This window comes from Ischnura elegans, chromosome 4 (genome assembly GCF_921293095.1).
Source record: "Ischnura elegans chromosome 4, ioIscEleg1.1, whole genome shotgun sequence".
NCBI classification, from domain to species: Eukaryota; Metazoa; Arthropoda; class Insecta; order Odonata; family Coenagrionidae; genus Ischnura; species Ischnura elegans.
Window position 1 is genome coordinate 68,848,996 of NC_060249.1, and position 25,506 is coordinate 68,874,501.

General features: G+C 37.8%; 1 protein-coding gene across 3 annotated transcripts in view; it reads right to left on the bottom strand.

Moving 5' to 3' along the window:
- Positions 1-7,032, bottom strand: part of LOC124157651 (synaptotagmin 1) — a 271,133-nt gene extending 264,101 nt beyond the window's left edge. For 2 of the 3 annotated variants that reach the window (XM_046532570.1, XM_046532567.1), the window contains exon 1: positions 6,827-7,032. The gene's annotated coding sequence lies outside the window, so the exon portion shown is untranslated. The remainder of the gene's footprint in view (positions 1-6,826) is intronic. The other variant, XM_046532571.1, reaches the window with a different exon arrangement.
- Positions 7,033-25,506: the final 18,474 nt, after the last annotated feature.

Sequence of the window (25,506 nt, forward strand, 5' to 3'; positions counted from 1 at the left end):
AAATATGTGCAACATCGTAGGCTATGAAACAGCTCTCATAATATATGCAGGACTCCTTAGAGTACAGCCTACTTCACCACTAAAATCCCTCTGAAGAGCAGTACGCTGTATATCAAACAGAAGAAACAAATGAAGTGAGATATGAACTTTTTCTTTCCCGGAGTAGGATGCTGGTGAGGTCCTCTCAGGTTTTCCACCGAGTAAGTTGATTGCAGGCCGACGTTCAGATGGCTACCATTCTCGAATTGTCAAGCCCTGAAGACGATGGCAGAGGCAGCAATCGAAGCTTCGGCCTAAAATCAGCTCACCCGGTGGAAAACCCGAGAATACTTCATCAGGAAATGAAGTGGGGACAGGCTGGAGTGACAATTGAAGATGTTGTTTCGTCTTTTATACAATCTTACACCAACAAGTAGGCAAAATGTAATAATGAAAACAGCAGTATGCAATATATAAGGTTGTAAAAATATACGCCTTGTTTTAGAATACCTCACGTGTCTCCACTTCTGATCCTCCCCTTCCCGCGTAGAGGCTATAAAATAACCCTCGCAATATGCAGGGCTCGTTACAATGCAGTCTACATCACTTTCCATGAAGAGCAGAAGACCATATTTCAAAATGAATAAAAAAATACAAATGTGGACAGGCTGTAGTGACAATTGAAGATGATATTTCGTCTTTTGTACAATATTACACCAACATGTAGGCAACAACTTATAATGATAACAACAGTATACGCTATGTTATGTTGTAAAAATATATGCCTTGTTTTACAGTCCTTCACATGTCTCCTCTTCTGAACCTCCCCTTCCCCGGTAGAGACTATAAAATAACCCTAACAATATCCAGGACTCGTTACAGAACAGTCTACATCACTACTAAAATCCCCACGAAGAGCAGTAGGCTATATTTCAAAATGAAGAAAAAAAAATGCAAATGGGGACAGGCTGGAGTGATAACTGAAGATGTTGTTTCGCCATTAGTACATTCTTACACCAACATGTAGGCAACAAGTTATAATAATAATAACACTATATTCGGTTGTAAAAATATATGCCTTGTTTTACACTCCTACGCATATCTCCACTTCCAAACTTCCCCTTCCCCAGTAGAGACTGTAAAATAACCTTAACAATATCCAGGACTCGTTACAAAACAGTCTACATCACCACTAAAATCCCCACGAAGAGCAGTAGATTATATTTTATAATGAAGAAAAAAATACAAATGGGGACAGGCTGGAGTAATAATTGAAGATGATATTTCGTCTTTTGTACAATATTACACCAACATGTAGGCAACAAGTTATAATGATAATAACACTATATTCGGTTGTAAAAATATATGCCTTGTTTTACACTTCTTATCTCCTCGCCTCGCCTATCTCCACTTCTGAACCTCCCCTTTCCGCGTAGAGCGCCCCCTCCCTCGGACCCTAGCCGTTCATCCCTCCCTCGCCTTCTCCTTTCCCGCTTTCCCTTCTCCTTCGCATGGCCCCCTTTCTCTGCTCCCTGAATACCCCTAACCCACACCCTCCTTCTCCCGTCCCTTCAAGAGCGTTACACTCCGGGCATCGATTTCCCCACGGCACAAGGGGAGGAGCGCGGGTAGTACATGGCGATTGTGGGTCACTGGCAGCGGAGGACGCGGAGAGGAGGGAGTCCTATAGGATTCCGTGGAGAGGAAGAAGAAAAATGAAAACGGAAGAAAAGCTACGAGACCAAATGTACTTGTTCGATGGTTCGATTCATCGAAACCGTAGGTCGATAAATCGAAATTGCATAGACTACGTAATAGAATTTATCTCAAATGTTCAGGCTTCAGTAGGTGGAACCACATATCTATAGCGCGAAATAAATCACTTAGTAATGTTTCACTAAACTTTATTATTCCAACACTGGGTTTCAACTACTTCAAAGTCATTATTAAGTATAAGTTATAGATTGATAATGACTGTATAGTAGTTGAAACCCAGGGTCGGAACAATTATGTTTTGCTGAAGATTACCAAGTGATTTATTTCGCAATATGCTCGTATAATTTGATGTCAAGACTCGTGAAATCGATATCATGCATCGACATGACTAATTCGGAATGAAATTTTTAAAAAGATTTGGTATGATTTATACGTCGAAGTTTAATTCTTTAGCAGATGACTGTATCTTGCCACTACTATAAACATAGAAGAACGCCTATACGCTTCATGAAGAGATGGCAAAACAAAAGAAACGACGGCTCCGAAGGAGAAATATTATCATTTCCTCTTCTGGAAGAGAAAATGAAATATAATTTTGTCTTCATCCCTGCTCAATAACAGCCAACTGCTAAGACAGAAACTACGTCACGTAAACCCAGTTTTAAAATTATAAATTAAATATTTCAATCTGTTACTCGCCTTGATTAATCTCTCATTGTCAAAGGGAGTGTCCGTAATTGAGGACCTTGGGAGGCAAGGGTTATAAGTGCAATGTATAATCTTTTGGAGATAAGATAATGATAATGTTTGATGGTTTCCACAATTTTGCTGTAGCTGAGGGATACAAGTGAATCACTGAATCTATATATAGTTATTGGTGATTTACTTGTATCCCTTTGCCACAACAATATAGTGTAACCAACCAACTATTGTCTACACTCATGTCCAAAATTATAAAAGTTAAGCTTGCATCCCTTGGCTTATAGGCTCCTCAATTTTTAGTCATCAAATCTCGATGACCGGAAAAAAGGTCATCGCACTAGATCAAATTCAACCGTCTCCGTTTTCTGTGAGATTCAAACACTCGGGATGACACGAATATGATCGTGTTTATTTTTGTGCCCTCGCTTCCATTCACTCTTCTTCCCCACGAGCACGTCCGCCGGCTGGGATTTGTAGAAACAAAGAGTCGCGCGTGACCCCGCGCGATTCACCGTGCTCCGTCCCGTACGGCTCCAACTACAACAGCTGGTCAACGCACGCTGTCGATAGTAACGCTACGCCTAGCTGGTCGCCTATATCCCGAAGTGGAGGGACACATCGCGAGATACTCGGACCACGTTCACAGCCAGGGGCGCAGCTAGGAATTAAGGCTGGGGGGGGGGGGGTATGTGTGCAACTATTACCGGGGTATGTGGGGGTGTGGAATACCCACCAGTATAAGCGGTAGGTGCGAGATGAATAAATTGCGGAATTTTAAGATACACGGTTCAAAATGGTGAGTTGTACGGCTTTCTGAGGGATATTTTATTAATTCTTACACTATTCTATTAGTAATATCAATCTAATTAAGTCAAATGGATTAAACTTAAAAACTTATCTGAGCTCTGGGGGGGGGGTTTAACCCCCAAAACCCCCCCTCGCTCCGCCACTGGCTACAGCAATTAAGAACTACATATACCTTTCAGAGTGACACAGGGAACGTCATCTTAGAACCGACTGTATTTCCAAGTACGAGAGGAAAGTAAAAGGGATAAATTGACGAACTTTTCAATTTAGGAAATCGTTTCCTCCGAACAATAAAGTGCTGTCTGAACCCATTTTAACCCAATTTTGCTTCTAAGTAACATAAAAAATTTATATAGTTTCAGCTCTATTTAGAAAAATATTTAAACTACGTCTTCCTTTGTGCTGTAAAGTTTAATGGAGAAATATATAGTCGCCACAATAACTATGATTGAGTAGAAAGTGTTCCCATTTTTTAAATAAGAAGTTTTGAAATTTTGTTTCTTTTAGAAGCAGCTGTGGGTTAGAAAGGGTTAAATTCTAGGTCGAACTCGGCCAGTCAAATATCTCACAACGTGCACCTATTTTTTTATTATTTTCTGAAAGGTTAATGACTATTATTTTTTCCTCTCCCGCCGCACGCCTATAAAAGCGGCTTTCGCGGTAGATGTTTGCATATATATAAGAAAAAAAGCTTCATTGAGAACAGCCTAAAACCTCGAAATCAAATTTTTTGAGCCAAGAAGTTGAAACTTCCTATGAACATTATCATATATACTGTGGAGGACAAACCGGATTTTTTTTTCGTTATTTTGCATTATTAGATGTCATAAGTAAAAGCATTATTGTTACAATAAATTTGGAAATAATTATTAACTTTGAGTCGCGGAGGAATTTCCGATGAATCAATTAAGATTAAATTAGCTGCCCGCGGATTCTGCACTAAATGCGAAATTTTGACCATGCTGGTGGTGACCGAAGACGGAAACTAAGATATTCTGCCGTGCGTAGTTGTTATTCCTCAGCTTCAGTTGTCTCCTGTCGCTGTGTCTTGACGCTCATTTGTCGACGCACAGGTCGATTTTCATTTCCTAGGGTAATTTACAATTTTGCTATGGTGTTCAACAAGTTGAATGGGTGACTGTTTCGAGAAGAAAATCATTTATGTGCATTTTACTTATTCCTAGAAAAAAGCGATTAAGGTTTCAACTCTATATACCGTAGCAGTTACCAGATGGTGGTACATGAGACTCCTAACGGTCCGCGGTAGAATTTTAGAACAAAGATATACATGGTTTACCTTTCACACAAAACTTCTATGTCATGTTTTAAAAAATTCATTGGTTATTTCAGTCATGCATCATTTTTTAATGAATGAATACCGCTACAAGTAAACGAATTCTTTGACCAAACCTAATTTTTACAGCTTTTTTTAAACTTCAGCCATTCGAAGTCAATAAGCCACCACTTCTTATCTTTTCCTGTTCTTCAAAAATCGCAACTAATTAAACCAATTATATATGCGTTGATAAAAATACTAAAACTAAAAGTCTCGCAATGTGTTCCCAATAATATTCTGGCACATGTTTGTCATAATACGAGACATGCAAAAGCCACGACTAATCTATTATTATTATATTTAATCGTCAACATAGAGGAGAGTTGGTCTAGATAAACAGGTAAATATTCTCGCAAAATACTCACATATATTTCAAAATAATAAAAGCAATAACACCTATTTTCACCATTTAAACAATAGGGCAAAAATGGTAGCAAAAATCCATAGCAGATTATTGTGCTACAGGCAAAATTGGTACGGAAAACTGAATTCCAGCTCCAGCTTTACCACATTAATTAGCAAATATTGATACATCTTACACAACGAGAGGCTTAATATATAATAGACTAAAATACGTGATGAAATTCATAAAATCGTGATAAGATATCTATTAGAGTATAATTGGGTTACAAGGGTTACAATTTAAATGGGACAAAACAGAATTTTCGCTTTGAATATTTATCCAATGATAGTCATATCGTATGGTGCGGCATTTAAGACACCTCTGACGATATTAACGTCAATGAAATAAAATTAAGAGTTGCAAAATGATGGTGAATGGGGTGACCGCAGTAATGGGGGTAGGTTGAAAGAAAAAGGGGTAGAATTTTTCTGGGCGTCTTAACTCACACGCGAATTTCGCAGGAAAATGCGTAGGATTTAACTGTTCGAAAGAGTGGACGAAAATTTGAGGTTTGACGGAGGGAAGAGGGAATGGAAATGGACAGCTAAAGAAATTTAGGGTGAGAATATTGCCGAGTCCAAGGGTAGAAATCGTTCAGGGAGCACAGACGTAACTGCCGGGTGAAAGGTTCGTTTCTCCACCGCGAGGGGCGCCGCTGTACGGAGCAGCTGAGGAAGCCCATGGTCGGGGTTGGATTCAGCAACAATGCAGACGAATAGTCTCGTGCCGATACCGCAAACCGCGAGAAAATCTCTACGGCTCCAGGACGATGGGAAATTCGTTTTTTTGTAGGGAGCACACGGGGATGTAAAGCAATGGGATACCCATCTAGGAATACGACCAAATATTAACGACCCAAGCTGAGTACCTCCGTTCCAGTTCTCCAAATATGAGACGGATATGAATTTATTTCACGAGCTCAATATGCCGGATATCTTTTCATTATATTTTATTCTCATGCGCAAGAATTGATTTTCTCCTACATTCATCTGCTGTATGACTGTTACGCCACATATTTCTTGAGGTTTGTGACACAGATTTTCATCATCTGAGTCGATTGTAAAGTTAATATATAAGTAGTACGAATTTTGAAAGGGATGAAACAAGTATATCCAATTTGGAGCACCTAATAAAATCTAGAATCACCGCTAAAGATGGAAAACGAAATATGAGTTCTAATTACAGAGAAAGTATCAACAAATGAGATCACAGACTGTAAATTGAGAACATAACCATTAAATGGTGTCACACCAGCAATTTATTTCCCAGAAAGACTTGTCTCGGATGAGAAATTAGCAAAACATTGTCAAGAGCAACGATAACGGTAAATATGTCATTGCCACAGATAAATAAACAAGTCACACTCATTGGAGAAACTATCCCTCAACATGCACGGCGATGATGCACAAATGAAAGTCTATATTCAAGGATAAAATCAGGGCAAAATCGTACGGTCGTCAATTTAATGGAAATATAATAGCAAATTTCAGAGGGAATATTCGACTGGAGCTCCCGAAAAAACTAAAATGCTAAATTTCATAACGAGTACATGAGATTTCGTAATTAAATAGGTAAAAACATGAGAGAGGATTAAGTTAAAAATCAAATGAGCCCACCATAATACTGAGACGCTCTCTAACGTGCAATAGCGAGCCTTCGGTGAAATATCCCGGGCTAAATACCAAATTCACGGCTAAAAATCTCACTGAATGGCACAATAAAAAAGCGTGTTGATTGTTGCATTCCCTTTCACCACTCGCCCCATCGTTGGTGGGCAATATTCTTACGAGGGGGCGGAGCGGGGTGCATCCAACGCCTTACATCGACGGACACACGAATAGAAGAAACCCCACACACAAAATGGACATTCCTTGAGCACTCACCTTTTTATCCTTAGCGGCTCACATCAACCAGACCTTGATGGTTTAAACTGCCAGGTTGTACACGGTTGCCCGAACGATTTCCAGCCGACGAAATTCTGTGCATATGTCTGCCTTTGATGGGGAAACGGCCACACCAACGCTCGTTGACTTTGCCCTGTTTTCTCGGGTGGCTGTGGGAACAGCAGCTCCTGCTGCCGGCGGAGCGAGTTCCAACTAAGAAGAGGGTAGAATTAATCAATATATATTAGCGTGACTTTCATTCGTTCAAGCTTTCATCTGTTTCCTGCGAGATTTAAATAAAAGGGACGATCGCTCGCGGAGGGTTTTAGTCAAGACGTCCCGTAAAGCACTCGATGCTTCGTGAGGTTTTTCCTCACCTAGGCAAGTAGACAGGGATATCAGGAGGGTTGAATTCAGCTACTGGGAGAGGCGGACGGGTGCCCGTGGACGCGGAATCGATTCGTGGCGCGAAAGGGAAGCGTAACGCCAGTGTTTGTAAAAGTTAAAGCGCAGAAGTTTTACACGTTATACCATGCATAAATAATGAATCACTATGCATATAAATATTGATATCTATTACATTATAAACAGTTTCAACAACACTATCCTTGTTTTCAGTATCAATATTAATATTTTTGGAACTGATACATGGTGGGAATGATGAGAAGATATTAAATTGTTCTACATTAGAAAACTTTATGACACCATTTCGTCGATAATCATTATGAATGATGATTTTATGATAGTGAACGATGGACATAGACGATTTTTTTTATGTACCTGATGATTTCAACCCTTGACGGAACCACAATCGTGAAATTAATTTTTTTGTATGACACTAATTATCACTACTCCGTAAATTCTACATTTAAATCCTATTTTATAATATTAACATAAAATATTTATATCTTTGATATATTCGTAATGAATTAGTGATTCTTTCTTCAATTTTTACTTTAATTCGACCAGACAAGACAAAGATAAGAAATGGGAAATAAAAGAGGAAGTACGCAAACATGGTATAAAATAATACAAAACAGTATCTGCAAGTGTGCGCTTAGGTAGATACTCTCTGCCCAGAAGGAAAAAATTAATAAAAATCAAACATCTTTCACAAGAGATAAATAAATTAGATATTGAATTTTTGGTTATTTATCGGGCTGAAAAAATATAAAAAAATCCTTCAAACCAAGATCCTTAATTCAAGTAGGATAAAATGAAACACGAAGAACGTTTCTTAACTCAGAATTAGAAATGTTTCTGAAACAAAAAAGTTCATTTTATCAATTTGAATGCAACCATTATCATTTTAAAAACGTATGAGCTCAGAGAAACATATCAAGACAATTTAGTAAAATGGGGCCCTAGAAATCACAAATTTTCCCGGCGCCGCGGTGGATTAAATGTTTTAAAGATAAAACAAATTTTACTTTAATCGAACACCAAAACTAGAAAATTTTTGATTTTATCTTTAGATTTAGATCCATTCACTCCCTTGTAGACAGTAGTTAGTTGATGGTACAACAGCCAACGCAGTTTTTTTTGCTTTTATAAAGGCAAGACTCAATTAAAATAAACAACTGAGTCTGATACCTAGATACTTTAGCCGATAATATAAACCCTAGGTTAAGAAATTAGATAACTCCTTTTCAAAATAATGGAAAAACGAGAAAATACCTCATTGACCTCAAGTATTTTTTTCTGAATCGCTAGCTTTAAAATTATGGAGACTTTTTTCATAATGGAAACACTATGCCTCAAATTTCTATCAGTTATCTTGAGATTTACACCTAAAATATCTCATTCACTAAGTTCCTGCCCTCAACGTTGTATCCATCTGTCTTAATAAAATGAACACGATTTTTTTCAAATTAACAACGGAGAGCCAAACTCACTCTTTCACCAACAGACAACAGCAATTCATTGCCAACATTGCACGTGCCCCCCCCCCCCCCAGACCCTCAAAAAATATGCAAGATTTTTAATACGGCCTGTTATCATTGCGTTCGTTTTGTATTACGGGGTATCCTTGTGCCCCCCCCCCCCCCCAAGAACAAAATCCTGGCTACGGCCTTGATTGTGCCCCCCTCAGAAAGAAATCCTGGATCTGCCCCTGTTGCCAACTCTTAAATTTTTTGATCACAGCTGAAGTCTAATAAAATTTTCATTAATAAAATAAAGAAAGTGCAAATAATTCTACAGTGTTTACAATATTTTGCCATTTCTCTCTCGCATTAAAGCCATTCTTTCTTCTCGCTAACTGCTGAAACTTCTAAATTACCAATAAGTCTGGGCCTTTTTTGCTTGTCTATACTGCCTAATTTGTACAGTGAATATCAATCATGAATAAAATGAGTCTTCCTCTATTCTTATTCGAGGTTTCTCTCTGTAAGATCCAACCAAGAATTTCGATGTCATAAATACAATAATGCAACAATTCAGACTTCAAGGGCACATATATTGCCACATTGTAACCACTTAGCAGTGAAAAATTAATATTACCAAAGAATTCTGCCGAAAATTTATGTTATCAACCAAGAAAGATAAATCACTCCGCTACCATTTATATTCAAGATGGAATGAGCTGATTTAATTTTATCAGTTTTCTACATCACTATGGAGCTAAACTGGTAACACCACTACATGGTGCAACAGAAACATACAAAATGCTACTATCAATGATTCCACATCATACTAAAAATTCCTGGTGTCACATTGGCCAAAAAATATGAAGCAGAAAATCCCTGACAATTCAAGACTATTCAGGGTATTATTGCAATTTTGCATTCAACTGCTAAATATGTACTTAGGCTAATATATATATATATCTTTATTACAGACAATTAATTAGTGCTCAGTGATTAAGTGCCAGTTAATGTTAGCCTGAAATCAAAATAAGAAAACTCAACAGACAAAAATAAATTTATTAGTTATGGAGATGAGCCTGACTTACATGTTAGGAATGGTATCTGAAAATAGTAAGATATAGCTATGTATTAATATTATCGGTATTCTATTGGTTAAGGCAGTTTTATATGATGCTTCATGCAAAACATCCTGCTTGTCTCACATTCCATTATGAATTTTCTCTTAAATTCCAATTAAGGCCTACCTATTACCTTTCATTCTATAAATTGCCTTCACTTCCTCCACCTTCCTTACGTACCTAACATTCTTTACCCTAAAAAAATACCATTCCCATTCAGTACTCGCTCCATTCAAATCTTGTCTCCTCCATTTCTCATCCACAAGTCACTCTCCTTACACACCATATACCTACTTGCTTCAGCATTCATCTTCAATTCAGTTCACTTCCCCATTTCTCTTCTCTATTTTCCTCCACACCCACAGCTCAAACATTATATCTCAAACTTTTCTTGTCTCTTTTTCCTCAACATCCAAATTCCCATGAGTGCAAACAGGGTGGTCACTCAAATAAGAAGCTAAAATTACTTGACTTTTCCAAACTATCTAGAGCATGTATGCAATTTTCCGTACCATTTTGTGATAAGTAGGTACTTCACCCAATATTTATATAGAAAGGAGAAAAATCTATATATATATAAAAGAGGATGTCTGTTTGTCTGTCTGCTATGCATTTCCATATGGCTGAACGGATTGTGGCCAAAGTTATTAAATAGGCGCATGTCATCCTCTTAAACCCAATAACGCTACTTTCAGTTGCATCCTACGCATCCTTTGCATCATTTACTCATTACCATTTATTACAAAACATGTCATACAATTTTTGCGGGTGGGCATCCTGCCGGTTAGACACACCTCTTGACACGCTGAAAGAGAAAATATAAAAATCCTGCTATGCGATCATGAATTCCTTGTTCCAAGTTTCTCACTACTTTGTGGACTACCCTTCCCAAGCAACACTGGGTGGCCTACTAATGAGTGATAAAATGCAGGAAAATCTCGACCTTGCCAACATCCTATCTGGAAAACCACCCTTGGAGCCATAAATTCAATACGAGTCCCATCAATAGCTTCCCAATTTTTGGAAATCCTGATGCAGCTGTGAATTGCCCACTACACTGAAAAGATTGGAATCAAGCACAAATGAGGGTAAAATACTCTACATGCAATGGTGGATTTATGGGTGGAAGGGTGAAGGCTATAGCCACCCCATTGGGTCGAAACACACTAGGTAAAATCGAAACATTTGGAGGTTGCCACTCTGTACAAAAGTATTTAGTTATATTATCTGAAATATTTACCTACTTTAACGAATTGAAACACAAATTAATTCTAAATTCAAGGTCTATTTTACACACTTTTGGTATTTTGCAATCCAGTGGCAGATCAAAAGAAGGGCTAGGGTATCTAATTTACACTAGATATAATGGTAATTTTGTTTGGACCCCATTACTGCTGGGAGGTTACCCTTCACTAAGTCCCCCCTTGTCCCTATCCTGGATCTGCCACTGTCTATGATATGTCTGGCCATCAAAGCGATAACAAAGGAAACACACAACAAACCTGAAGTGCCTCTTGGATGTCTAATCCAAGTAGCTAGGAGTACATAGCAGGGTATAGCCTCCATCTCCCTCCTTTTATGGTCAACCAGAGTTGTACATAGCATCTGCTACTCTTGGAGATCATTGGCCATATCATCATCACTAAATATGTTGCTACTGCTGTTGATCGTATCCCCTTTCGTGGCTTCAAACAACAACATCTTGGCATGGACAACAACGGCATAGACCTGTTGCAACCTGAAATGACCAGGGATCAAGGACCAAGGCCTGAAACTTATCTATCAGTGAACTGAAAAAATATCAATTTCCACCACAGAGTGAGGCATAGAACATGCAGATTAATGACAATAAGATCAAGTTTTGTAAAGCTTAGAGATCAAAGAATGCTAGATACAATTAGTCAGTAAATGGTCGCAAAAAAGGCAAGGTGGAACAGTTGAACTACATGCTGGAACAGCACATTTGAGGAAAATAGGAACAGCGTTAATGATTTCAGAAAAAGAACAGTTTCGGCAGAGGAAGAGTTCATGAATTGAAAATAGTTGATAAAGGATTTCTGAATAAGAGTACGCAGGAGAGGCTGGCAAGGAATCTGATATGGAGCATAGAGCTTTTTTATTAAAAACTTGGAAGCTAAAGAAGGGGTGCAGGCAAATACTTAAGGCATTCCAAATATGGGTATGGAGGAGAAAAAAAGAAGAGGAGATGGAAGGACAGTTAATGGAGTGAGAAAATGTAAGACATAATGGGTATGAGGACGGTAACTTCAGTTAGAGGAAACGGCTAATAAATGGAGCTAGAAAGCAGGGAGGAGATCCATAAACCATGTTGGAGGGAAGACAGTTGGGTAAGCAGGGAATTGAGAGAAGGAGAAAAGGGTTAATGCATATTGTAATGTACATTATGTAGAATGAAAGGAAATATGTAGACTTAATTGTGAATGAAACACTGAAGATAAATTTGGGAAGTAGGATAAACTTGAATGATGAATAAATTGTATAAGCCGATAAAATTTCCATTAAAATATCTTGAATAAAAAAGTGACAAAAGTGACATTTAATGGAAACTCCGAAGTATCCAAAAATCTTACAACATCCAAAAGTAATTATACTTTCAATGACCTCGAGGCCTCTAATGGCTGAGTATGATTACTAGCAAGGATAATTGCATTCACATCGTGAATTAAAGGTACAGAGAGGAAATTGAGATCAGTGGAATTGTGTTTTGTAGAGGAGACATAGAGCTGCAACAGAAAATCAGAGGAAGTCCACATACCTCATTTGTACTAAGGAAGTAACTTAATTGGAAATTGGTATAGTTCCTCAATATAGCAAAACATTATTCAAGGAAATAATGAGGATTGGCCAATGATACATGTAATACTTTTATGGAGTCTCCTGAAAGTGCATGTGAATATTAGTGAAGCATTATACCAGTTAAGGTAGGTTTATATGGTGCATTGCACGAAGGCTTGTGCAATCCTATGACCCCCTAGAGCTGCACTGGTGGGATTGATTCTCACTTACGTAATTAACTGCCATTAAGAGCATCTATGCCAGATAGGTTGATGGATAGAATCCAGATGAAAGGTAGACAATGTGATAGTGTTACATAAAGACACTTGGAATGGACAGGGGAAAATCTACCAACAATTTATTCCTTGAAATAATGGAGTGCAATGAAACAAGCCTCAGAAACTCATCAAAGATGACCCTGACCACAAGGGTAGGTAGTGTCATCAAACAAAACCCCTTCAGAGACTTATCGTCAGCAGCATCTCCAAGAAAGAAGAAAAATAGATCAAGAAGATGGAGAAGAAGAAGCAGCAATGAATGCAAGGATGTGGAATGTAGAACAGTGATAAGAGAGAGTAAGTTTGAACATACTAAAAGGGATATCAAGAAAGGGATAACAGATATTTTGGGGCTGTGTGAGTAGAGATGGAAGGAATGCAAGGACTACTGGAGTGGTGAGAACAGGGTTATACATGGGGGTGAGGAGAAAAGTCAACAAGGGGTTGCATTGGTATTAAATGGAATACTGGGTAAGAGAATGGTAAGTATTGAGTAGATATTATTATTATTATTATGGTATTCTACCCATTAACGTAGGTTTCCATGTAGTACTGAAGAAGTGTTCTGGGAGCCACCCTTTCCTTCCAGCACTGCCTTCTTCAATTCACTGTAAGGCCTACTCCCCTTCAATCTATCTAAAAATACTATTCTTTTCCTTCCCCTCCCTCGTTTCCCTAAACATTCTACCCTCTAACACCATCTTCAACATCCCCTCCCCACTAAGTACTCCTCCCATCCATACCTTCTGTCTCCTCCATATCTCATCTAAAAGCTGCCTTTCCTCGCCAACCGTATCCACCACTTCGTCGTTCATTTTCCTCTCCGTCCATTTCACCTTCTCCATTGTTCTCCATACCCACATCCCGAATCCCACCAATTTTCTCATTTCTTCTTTCCTCAGAATCCATATTTCTGCACCGTAGAGATCTACACTCCAGATCAAACACTTCACTAACCTTTTTTCTTTAAAATCTTACATAACGATCCTCTCAGAAGCTCCTTCCTTTTCATGAATGCCTCCTTTGCTAATTCAATTCACTTCCTGATGTCCTTGCTACTGTGTCCATTTTCCTCTCAAGTGCTGCCCAAATAGTTGAATTACTCTACCTGCTCAAGTTTTTCCCTGGCTAATTTTATCTTCAGTCTCACATTCCTCACTTGCAATGCTTAAAAAACAGCATTACCTTAGTCTTCTTGTGATTAATCCTCATCCCATACTCCTCGCACTGCTTGTATAATGCATCCACTAGAGCCTGCAGTCCCAGCATTGACTGGCTAATCAACGCCTCATCATCCGCGAACCTTACCGATTTAAACATCATTCCTCCCACTTTCACTCCAGCTTCCAACTCGTAGCACGCTTCTCTTACCATCTCCTCATCGTATACATTAAAAAGCAGCGGCGATAGAGGACAGCCTTGTCTCACACCTCAGCCAATGCTTGCCCACCCAGATTCTCCATCTGCTTCCCTCACTTGCGCAGTCTGGGCCATATTCAGATTACAAATTAGTCATCTGTCCCTCCAATCTACACTTATTCTCTTGAGGATATCCATTAACTTTACCCAGTTCACTCTATCAAACGCTTTTTCAAAATCTACGAAACACGCATATACGCCCTGGTCATATTCTAGGTTCCTCTCCACCTTCTCCACTCCTCTCTTCCTTCCATCTACTCTGTACCTCTTCTCGCTCGGTTAGCATCCTCCTATCTTCAGCCTTAATTTTAGGCATGACTTGTCCTCTTTTGCCACCTGAAAGCGACCTAACTCTGGCGTACAACGCGCCAGAGTTACTTCTCCATCCTTCTGAAACTTTTCCGTTTCCTCACACTGTCTTTTCCACCAAGCCTCCCTTGTCCTCTTAGTTTCAGTCGTAATCGATTACATATTTAGTTCCCTATACATTCTTTTGCCCTTCTTTGTGTCCACATTCTTCCACTTCCTTCTCTCATCCATTTCTTTTACCATTGCCGCAGTAACCCAAGGCTCCTTTATCCTTCTGCTCTCAACGTAGCCAATTGACTTCTCCGCCGCTTTGACTATTCCCATTTTAATATTATCCCACCCTTCCTCTACAGTCTGTGTACTTTCAATCTCCTGGATACTATTGTCCACTAGTTCCTGATATTCTCTCCTCATAGTCCCCTTCAGTGCTTCTATATTCCATTTCCTCACCTTCCTAACTTTCATTAGTATTTTGAATCTTAGATTGCATTTCATGAGCACTAGGTTGTGGTCTGAATCTGCATCTGCTGCAGGGAAGCTGCGCGAGTTTTTCACACTACTCCTAAACCTCTGTCTTACCATAATGTAGTCTATTTGATGACTTTCCACATCCCCTGAACTTTTGAACCACGTGTTTATGATGAATAATTTGTTTCTCCTGCAAAATTCTGCTGCTTTTTCTCCCCTGTTGTTCCGTATTCCTAGTCCAAATTCTCCTATTTCGTGACCATTCCTCCCTTCCCCAACTGAGGCATTCCAGTCCCCCATTGCTACCAGATTTTTCTTACTGGGGGTGTCTCTAAATATTTCCTCGAGCTGTTCATACACCTCATCTACTTCTTCCTCCCTATGATTGCTAGTGGCCATGTAAACTTGAACCACCACAAGGTTGGTGGGCTTCACCTCGATTTCTACCACCAGATTCCTATCACTTACCTGGTCTATACCTACCACACGCTTACCCATCTTCCTGTTTAATACTAAAGCTACCCCTCGCTGGCTTTCCTCCCCACCACTATATATAACCCTATAACCATCACTCCAACAGTCCCCCCCAATCCCTGCACCTTACCTCGCATAATCCTAAGGTATCTATCTTCCCTTTATCCATTTCTCTATTGATATTTTCTAATTTCCCTGCCCTCATCATTGTCCTCACATTCCACCTCCTTACATTTACAGCTGACTTCTTCTTCTACATCTTCTTGGTGTTCTTTTCTTCTTTCTTCATTGCTGCTGCTGCTGGTGATGATGACAAGTCTCTGTAAGGATTTCGCATGCTGACGACCCCAAGGACCTTGCCGACCTTGCTACCGTGACCGACACCCGCCCTTTGCGGACATATCCTGATCGATGACATTCCAAGGCTCATTTGGTTGTACTCCATGTTTTCAGGTAAGAGATAGTTGGTAGGGTTTCCCACTTCCATTCCAACAGTGTTTTTTTACGTGACACCATCACATGGACTACCTTTCGTCTGGCTCCTACCCTTCAACCTATCTGGCATGGGTGGCCCTACCAGGAATAATTTAGAATTAATCCCGCCAGTCATAGGGGTCATAGGAATGCGCAAGCCTTTCCACTGCGACAAGGTTGTAGCCCAAGGGAAAGGGGTTTATCATGAAATATCAGTCATCCAGGGAATTTCATGGAATAGAATGAGTGCAGAGCAGTCTATTTATGGAGGGAAAAAATTAAACAAAGTTCGTAGCTCAGATCATAATAACAATTTATGCAGTAAACATTTTTCCCCCAATTTTACAGGGACAAACATTTTCCACAAGTAATTCACTAATTCAGCTCTTTCCACTGTGTCATTGACAATTTTGACATTATAGACAACATATCCTTTGAGAAAAAATTTATCAAGCATCCACAGTTTCTGGTCTCCCTCTCTAATGCTCAGCGAAGTTCCAATTATGGTAAATGGCAATTTCAAATTGCTTTGTGACAAAGAATTTCATGGAATAGTACATGTGCAGACTGGACTATTTTAGTTGGGAAAAATAAACCAAAGTAGCATCTAAAAAAATAAAAATACCTTTTACACTCCTGGACAACCCATTGCTGCAAATCAATATAGGTTAAGAATCACCACCTACAAAAAAATACCTAATTAATTCAAAATATACAAAATTCTGAAGCTTAAAAATAGTACACTTATGGAGAAAATTAGCAAACTGTTGCCACTTGTAAAAAACTGAACTCCATTCATGAAAGTAATGAAATTTGACTTTCTGCTGTTGGTATCTGGATGTTAGTTATTATGTAGTTTCATTCTGTTACTATAAAAATCTGTCCTCCAGCAAAGTGGTTATTTCTGCATTCCTGTTTGAAGCGATCCATCAGCCATGTGGAGACAACAGCAAATTTATGGAGATGACCTTAGTTTACTTGGCGGTGTGATGGGAGGCAAGCAAAGTTACAATTTCAAGAACCTGGGGGCCCTCAGCCAGAAAAGTTGGATGGAGCAAGCCATTTACGCCAATTGCATGTAGATATTCAGACAGCAATAGAATTTCTCCTCCAGTTTAGGCTGCTAAAATTGATTATTTTTGTCTACAGAGTGTATGTCCGTAATTTGTTTTTCAATACCTACCCTTGTGCCTAAGCCTCTATGAGTCGACATAATTTTTTATCAAGCTCTGAACAGGAATCACAGATTAAGGTCACATTGTCAGGGGCTTCAGTGAAGTTTGAATTTCACCTGTGGTATTTGTCCCTAAATGAATCTGATTTATCTTGTGTGCTGATGAAGTTCCTTCAAAACAAAACCCAAGTAGCAAAATCTTACGTAAAAATTATTTTAAAATATATTGCGAGAACATTTCGAAATGACTTTAACATAATTTTTAAACATATTAGCTCTCTCCGTTTCAACATTACAAATATTTTTTTATTATTTCAAAATGATTTTAACGTAAGTTTAAAATATATCTAACTCTTGAAGGAGCTATGAATTATACTTTTTTAAATTGTTTTAAAGTACTCCGTAACTTATTCAGCCTCCTATAAAAGTGATTATGTAATTGTGATGTTACATTGACATAAGTTAACACGTTTGAAATTACTAACTGCACCAGAAACAGTAAAAAAAAATTTTCCCCCCCAAATAATTATCCTACCCCAATGAAAGTTAAGCATGTGTGATTATTTCCAATGAAGTAGTTCAAGCATCGTGAGAATTAAGGAATCTCCTTATCTGCGTGCTTTTACTGAATGCCCACCATTACCTGAGATGTTTAAGTCAGTTGTTCTCGCTGAAATTTTGAGACATTTATAAACCGAAAGTCAGGTCTTATCTGTTTTTAGTATGCAATAAAGCACATATTGAGAGTGTTTTCAGGAGTTGCTTGATTGCATTTTCGGATTATTCAATGTCCATTTTTCAATGACATCCTTCATTTTGCAATTTTTTTTTGCAAATTCATTATTTTAAATTTCTAGAAATCTTATGGAAAACTGCCAAAAAATACTGTTTTGTGGATATCAAGAAGTCCTAAAAAAGGCGAAATTCGAACTCACTTTTGAAAAAAGGGATTCATTTTTGGTAGAAAAAGTCTCCAAAATCATCTCTATTACTTGTTTTACGTATAACTACTTGTCAGTTATTCACATTCACCTCAAAGGAATGAGAATTTTTATACTGTTTTATTTTATCACATTGGTATGAATAAGATTATATGTATCAATGAAAATATACATGAGTGTTTAAAAATGATTTCAAAATAATTACCTAATTATTTCAGAATTATGTTAAAATGATTTCAAAATTATGATAAAATGATTTCAAAATTATGTTGAAAATGATTTCAACATTCTGTTAAAATGATCAGAAAATATTTATCGAATTATTTCAAAATGTGTGTAAAATAATTTTGAAATTGTTTTAAAATAATGTTCACATAATTACTTTTCTGTGAAATTAAAAAAGGAACATTTTATGCAAAAAATAAGCTATTACTTCCTACATATGTATATATATATATATATATATACATTTCAAATTCACATTCACACAGGTCGCCACAGGCGAATATACAATCATAATAACACATAATAGAAATTGAAAGAAAGAGATAGAAACATAAATGCAAGACGATGACACACTGTGGCGTGGAGATGGAATGAAGGCTGTGTGTGTGATTGTGACCATCTTTAATTCCATTTCTTCTTCTGTCCGCGTTGAATTCTTCGTTCGTGGCGGGACCTACGCCCAGAGCCATCTCTTGGCCAAATGATAGGGCTAGACCTCGGGGGATTTGGTGTATAAACCCCCGCCGAAAACACTGGAGATTAGATTAGCCTGGATAGCTCGGTGGTCTGAGCATCTGCCCGGAAAGCAGAAGGTCCGTGGTTCGATTCCCGGTTCAGGTGAACTTTTTTCCATGTGTTTTCGGCCTTCATTCCATCTCCACGCCACAGTGTGTCATCGTCTTGCATTTATGTTTCTATCTCTTTCTTTCAATTTCTATTATGTGTTATTATGATTATATATATATATATATATATAACTGTCAACAAAATGGGATCAAATGGTACAAGACTTAAAAAGACCAACAACTAATACATAATTTTAAAATTATTTGAAAATCTTGAAAAAGTCATGAATTTAGCCATCTTATGATATTTTGAATTTAAAATTATTTGAAATAATTTTAAAACCATTTTTCACTATTCTTTTGCAACTTGGGAAACCAGGTATGATCGCAGAACTTTGGGAAATAAACTGGAGATAAAAGAAATAAAAAGTATAAACTGAGTCTGCATCGTACTTGATTCAGTTCTCCAGGTAAAGCTAAAGAATTTTGCTGCAAAACAATCAAGAATTTTTCTCCACAACTGGAATTTCACCAAGCTATATAAATAGACACCCCCAAGCATTGGAGGCTAGAAAAGGAATTTGTCTAAGGACATCATGATGTCAAATTCAAAAATTGTAAATGATCGAGAGGAAAGAGCGGATTTGCAGAAAATGTTTTCCTCTGTAAAAAAGGTGACGCATTTTTATTGCCTAAATTGTTATTATGCTCCTCAGGGGTGCAGCTAGGAATTAAGGCTAGGGGAGGTTTTACGCACAACTAATACTTGGGGATCTGGTCCTGCAAGGGTAAGCAGGAAGTGCGGGGGCCCTCCCCCATAAAACTTTTAAGATAAATGGTTCAAAATGGTGAGTTTTATGGCTGTGTAAATAGTTTGAAGTTTTGTTTGTGAGTTATCCATCCCCCAAATATTACATAGTTACAAAATTTATCAAATTAAAATATTTTAATAAAAAAAAATTTCTGACCTCTGGGTTTATTGTCCCCCAAGCCTCCCCCCACTTGCTGCACCACTGATGCTCTGAGCTATGAACTTTGTTTAATTTTTCGCTCCTTAAATAGACTATTATACACATTTTATTCTATGAAATTCTCTCTGTGAACTATATATATAAAATATACTGACCCCTGACAGAGCAACATTGCTCTCATTTCTATGGTAAACTAGATTAAACATTCATGTGTGACCTTTTCCCATGGTCTGATCAGGTTGACCTGGGTATTTTTCTCTCTTGCTGGAGCACCAATTTAGAAATACCTGCCTAAAAAATTTGACTTTTATTTTTTCGGGACACTCCATAGTGACCCATCCATGGCTCATATTACAGCAAACATGATAGGTGCTTAATTTAATTACTAAGCATTTTTTTCTAGAAACTGGCCTTGCCCTTGATATTTCTCAACTAGGGTAGGATTTTGAATGCCGGGTGATTTGCACTCTAAAGACTAAATTCTTATCAGAAGAGTAATGTATGTAGACAAATGTAAATGTGGAAGAACTTATAGTGGGCAAACGAGACTATGTTTAAAGAAAAATCAAGGAACACAAAACATAAGCTAGAAATAGAAATATGCTGTCATTATTTGTCAAAATCACTGTAGGCATAGACCATTTTTGTGATTTCAAACCAGAAATTTTACACTCGAAGTATCAGAACAACTGGAAATTCTCGTAAGAGTTGAAAGAAAAGAAAAATTGCTAACAAATTTCTGTTCACTTGTAATTTCCCCAATTGAACATTCCTCTGAACCTCTCTTCAACACCCCCATTTTCACCCACTATTACCCCTTTTAAACCTCATAGCCTGATACGTGGCAATCTGTTAAGCGTGATATGAAAATTTTCAGTGATACATACTGAAGTTTCCCTCTCTATTCCAACCCTATGCCAGTGCATCACCAGGTCATTAAGACCTTGAACATTCCATTCCCACCCAAACCCTACCCCCAGTATCATTATCTCTCCCACACCTCAATCTCCAGGATATTCCACCTACCCAGTGGTGGCGGCACCAAATAAGACGGACAAATTTCAGTGTCGAAGTCCAAAAGTTAAACTTCATTTTACATAAAATGAAAATAAATTGTATACAGTTATAGGCATATGAAAAACTACTCTGTTCAGTTTTGAAACAATATTGTATTGTCCCAATTAACTCAGTAAAATAAAACAAATACATACAATCAAAGTGGATTTTATGACAACGAATGTCCACCCATTTTATAATCTGGCCAACCCATGTGACACATGCTGGAGCCACAGTTGACTCCACCCTCAGTTTGTGTTAACTGTATTTTCTCATGCACCATACACATGTATTCTTGGTTTATGGGGGCGTTATAAATGGAGTGCTGGAGTATAAATGGAGTACAGGAGGTTGCACAGTCCACACAAGAATATCCATTTTTTAAGGTAGGTCTGGGAGGTATATAAAGGTGATAAAATCAATAAGCTCCAGTCCACCAATTACGTAGTTTAATTAACATTTCCCTGCCGATTGCATGCAGCAGCACTTTAAGGTGGCCCACTTACCACAGTCGCAGTCATCACAGTTTGTCTCATGAGCATGATGTACAAGCAAGTTGCTGAAGTGGGTGGCAACCAATTGTAAAAGCAAGGTCGTCATTCCTTAGGAAACAGTAGAATACTGTACCATTATGTAAATGTGAATGATATCATTTTTCCATTTAATAATACACGTTATCTTTATATTGGGAACAATTTTTTTCAAAATTATTATTTTCCTAAATTTACTGCACAAAGCATCTTAAATGAGGCTGCATGGTGTATCAGAAGAAACAGTATATGTATATTCTTAGTGTTTCGTCCTTAGTCTATACAATGTTTTCAAAACATTTCCCAACCAATGGAGAGATGCCACACATGCCCAAGGATGATATTTTATTCGCTCTTTTGTCATACGTGATTCCAGGGTCAGGACATGAAGATTGAAATTTGAACACCATAATGCCAGATGCTCTTAATCAAGGTACTTGATGCCAAATTAATGACCACTTAATTAGAAGTAAATAAATTATGAAATTTCCATTTAATATCTTTCATTCAGTGCATCAAAATATGGTCCATGAAAAAGTGAACTCTTAATACCCTTATACATAATTAGTGTGAAAAGGGAACAAATATACTTAATGTTACTGCATTGCCCAGCGACATATTAAACAAAATTATCAAAACCTCATCATGGAGTGGTCATGAGTGAACAGACGAGAGTATTCACACGGTAAACCAATGTCTTCATTGAATAAGAGTTTTAATAAGTGGATTAACTATCTACCGTTTAACATTCATGCACATTAGTGCTAAATTTTTTGCCGCAATGAGGTCTAAAAATAATATGCCACCAGAGACGAATCTGTATTTTTAATGAAAGCATCACTCCTTTGTCTGGATACATTTATGAACCCAAGTAACTATGTAAGCGATTTTACCTGAATATGACAGCAATATCAAAACCTGGGTCGTTGAAATAAAATTGAGTTTAATATGACAATAAAGGAATAAAACTTTGCAAGGTTCACTATTATATTAATATGGGCACAACCCGGGTTTCGTAACGTAGTTACATCTTCACATGCAGAAATTTCCATGATTGTTGGTGCATTTCTAGACATAAAACGGAATTTCTTGGGTGGGTTCCATAAAGTACAGAATATTTGAGATATCTTACCTCTAAGGAAATGGGGAATCTTATAATGACACTTGTTGGGGAGTGTGAATGCTTTGGACAAAAAAGTATGGTAGTCATAAAATTCCAGATCAAAACTTATCTGATGTATAAAATTGGTTGTAACTTCATTATGATCAAACTTTGGGAAATGAAGACAAAAGAGTCTTTGTTCTTCTTTCAGTAACTAACAAGACTCAAGACATATCCTGTTAGATACTGCTCCTATTTTTAGTGGGCCATACTGTTTTTGCTTGGCCCTTTGATGCAGCCTTTTAAAGAGCAGCAGAGAAATTATAGTTCCAAATTTTCTACTTAAAGAATATTTATGCCATTTATATTTCCTTAATCATAGTAATTGGTACATACTGGATTGTATGAGTAAATATCTCTTACAATTATCTGGAAACTATCACAAAAGACATAATAGTGTCTATCCTAGACCTAGCTCTACCTCAATGTTAACTCTAGTATAGTAAAACTTCTCACTTAGGATAGTAAGGGAAGCATGTGATACCCATTTTAAAAGCACAAGTACAAGGCTGAACTTAAAAATAAGGTTTCTTAAGTCGTTGCGTCACCGCATGAAGCGCTAGGTGCAATCTGGCAACACCACCATGTTCCTTGGTTACTTCACTACCACTCTCCACCCCCGCGAAGCATTGTTGACCGCTCATTGTTGGTGTAGCAACCATCTCCATGGAGTTTACCCTCACGTCTCAATCCAGATGTGAAATCTGGTCTGTTATATGATTTTTGATTAGGAAAAAAGTGGCACTTATCAACATTTTTCGCCAATTTGTTGAAGTTTACGGTGAAAAATGCATGGATGTTAAAAACGTTCGTAAGTGGTGCCACAAGTTCCTTTCCGATTGCGCAAACGGCCACTGCCAGGTAGGTACCCAAACAGCTCCCCAAAAACCACTAGAGACAGCACAGAATGTGCAGAAGAAGTTGTGTGCCATTTTAAAGAGGCAGGATATGATTTTTTGAACTCTTATAACATAATGATTTCCTCATGTTGTTTGCCCTAAAGGTACACCTAGGATGGATGAAATTCCCGACAGACAATGAGGTGAAAGAGGAGGTGCCTATCTTCACAACATGGATGGAATCAGGTGTGACAGCAGGATTCAAAAGTTAACCGTGAGGAAAGTCGTCGAGTGCCAGGATGACTACATCGAAAAATAGCTGAAACCATGACCTTTCGAATGGTGTATCCAACAATGTAAATAAATGTCACATTCAATTACAAAAAAATTGTAGACCTTACTTTAAAGTTTACCCTCATAGACCACCCTCATAGACTGAGACCACAGGAGTGGCTAGCTTTGTTTTTAGTCATGGTCATGATTTGTGTTGGTGTGAATTACAATAATTGGTTGCTTTACATAAATGAAATTAAATTTAAGAGCCCATATCACACGAATTTATATCACACGAAAAACAACAAAAAATTGCCTTTAATACACTTTTGAAGAAGTTTACTGGGATAGCTTAGGCTCTTTGAGTTCGTACCTTCGCACCCAATAGTGCAAAATTTTCAGATTGAGCGTTACATATGCATATAAGGAAACAATTTCATACTAAATTATGTTGGTGGAGCATAAAAGAAAAGTCTTTGTATGTTCACAATTTACAGAGAAATGGGCAAACTGATAACTTCAAGGAAATGAAGTGAATGCGCACATAATACAAACAATCTCACCATTTTCACTTACACTGTCTAGAATTGGAGCATAATCCTCAGAAGGCCACAGTAATCACTTCTGTAAAAATTAAGACACGTTTGCTTGGTAAAAATTTCTCCTCTTCATTACAAATTTGAGAATTTTCCAGATAGATGAAGTAAAAAATCAAAAGATACAAAAAATGCATTCATTTCCATTAATAATATCCACAACTCCTTCCCGAAAGGAAAAAAATAACAAAATATTAAGGATTAGACTCTCTCCTCCCAATAAGTATGATGGTGGATCTCTTTGACACTCAGGATAATGGGCAACCCTTACCAGGGGCGCAGCTAAAAATTAAGGCTAGGAGGGGTTTTAGGTGAAACTAATACGTTGGTGTCTGGGGGTATGGCATACCTGTCAGGGTAAGCGGGAGGTGCGGGGGCCCTCCCAGAGAAAAATTTGGATAAATAGTGAGTTTGACGACTTTCTGAGGGATATTTTATAAATCCTTGCAAAATTCTATAAGTAATGTTAATGCAACTAAGTAAAATGGGTTTAACTTAAACAAATTCTGAGCTCTGGGGGGGGGGGTTATCCCCCAAAAAACCACTGACCCTTACATTTTGATGACCCTATCTGCTACCATTACCCGCAATATCAGACAAGGTTATTAAAATTTAGGGAGTAGCTACAACACTAATCCAGTTAGAAATCAGACATTTCAATCAGCAAATGAAAATTGCTAGACAGGCTAATGGTTTGCAGACATTCATTGATTCCAGTATTTCAGATGAGTAGTCTACCAATACCCTCAAAGGATAGATTAATGACAATGCCAAATCCTACCAAAAGCAAGCCTACTATGTCCATTTATGAGGAAAAACACAATCTCAATATCCTTCATGTGAAGACATCAGTTGGAGAAATCTGGTGAAAGTGTTAAGAACTAGCAATAAATGTAAGTGAAAGCCCTAAGGATGAAATCCATAATTGTTAATAACTGAAGACAATGAAGATTGAGCACCTTCACACCTTTTATGTAGCACTACAACACCACTGTTTCGCTCATGCTAATATCCAGGGACAGTACCGCATAATATCGATGTGCTTGACAGTCAGAATAACTAAACTAGGTTGCTGTTCGAGGGAATTCTAAATGGGTTTGAACAGAATTTCAGATTTGATGTAACTGGTTTCATTTAATGTCG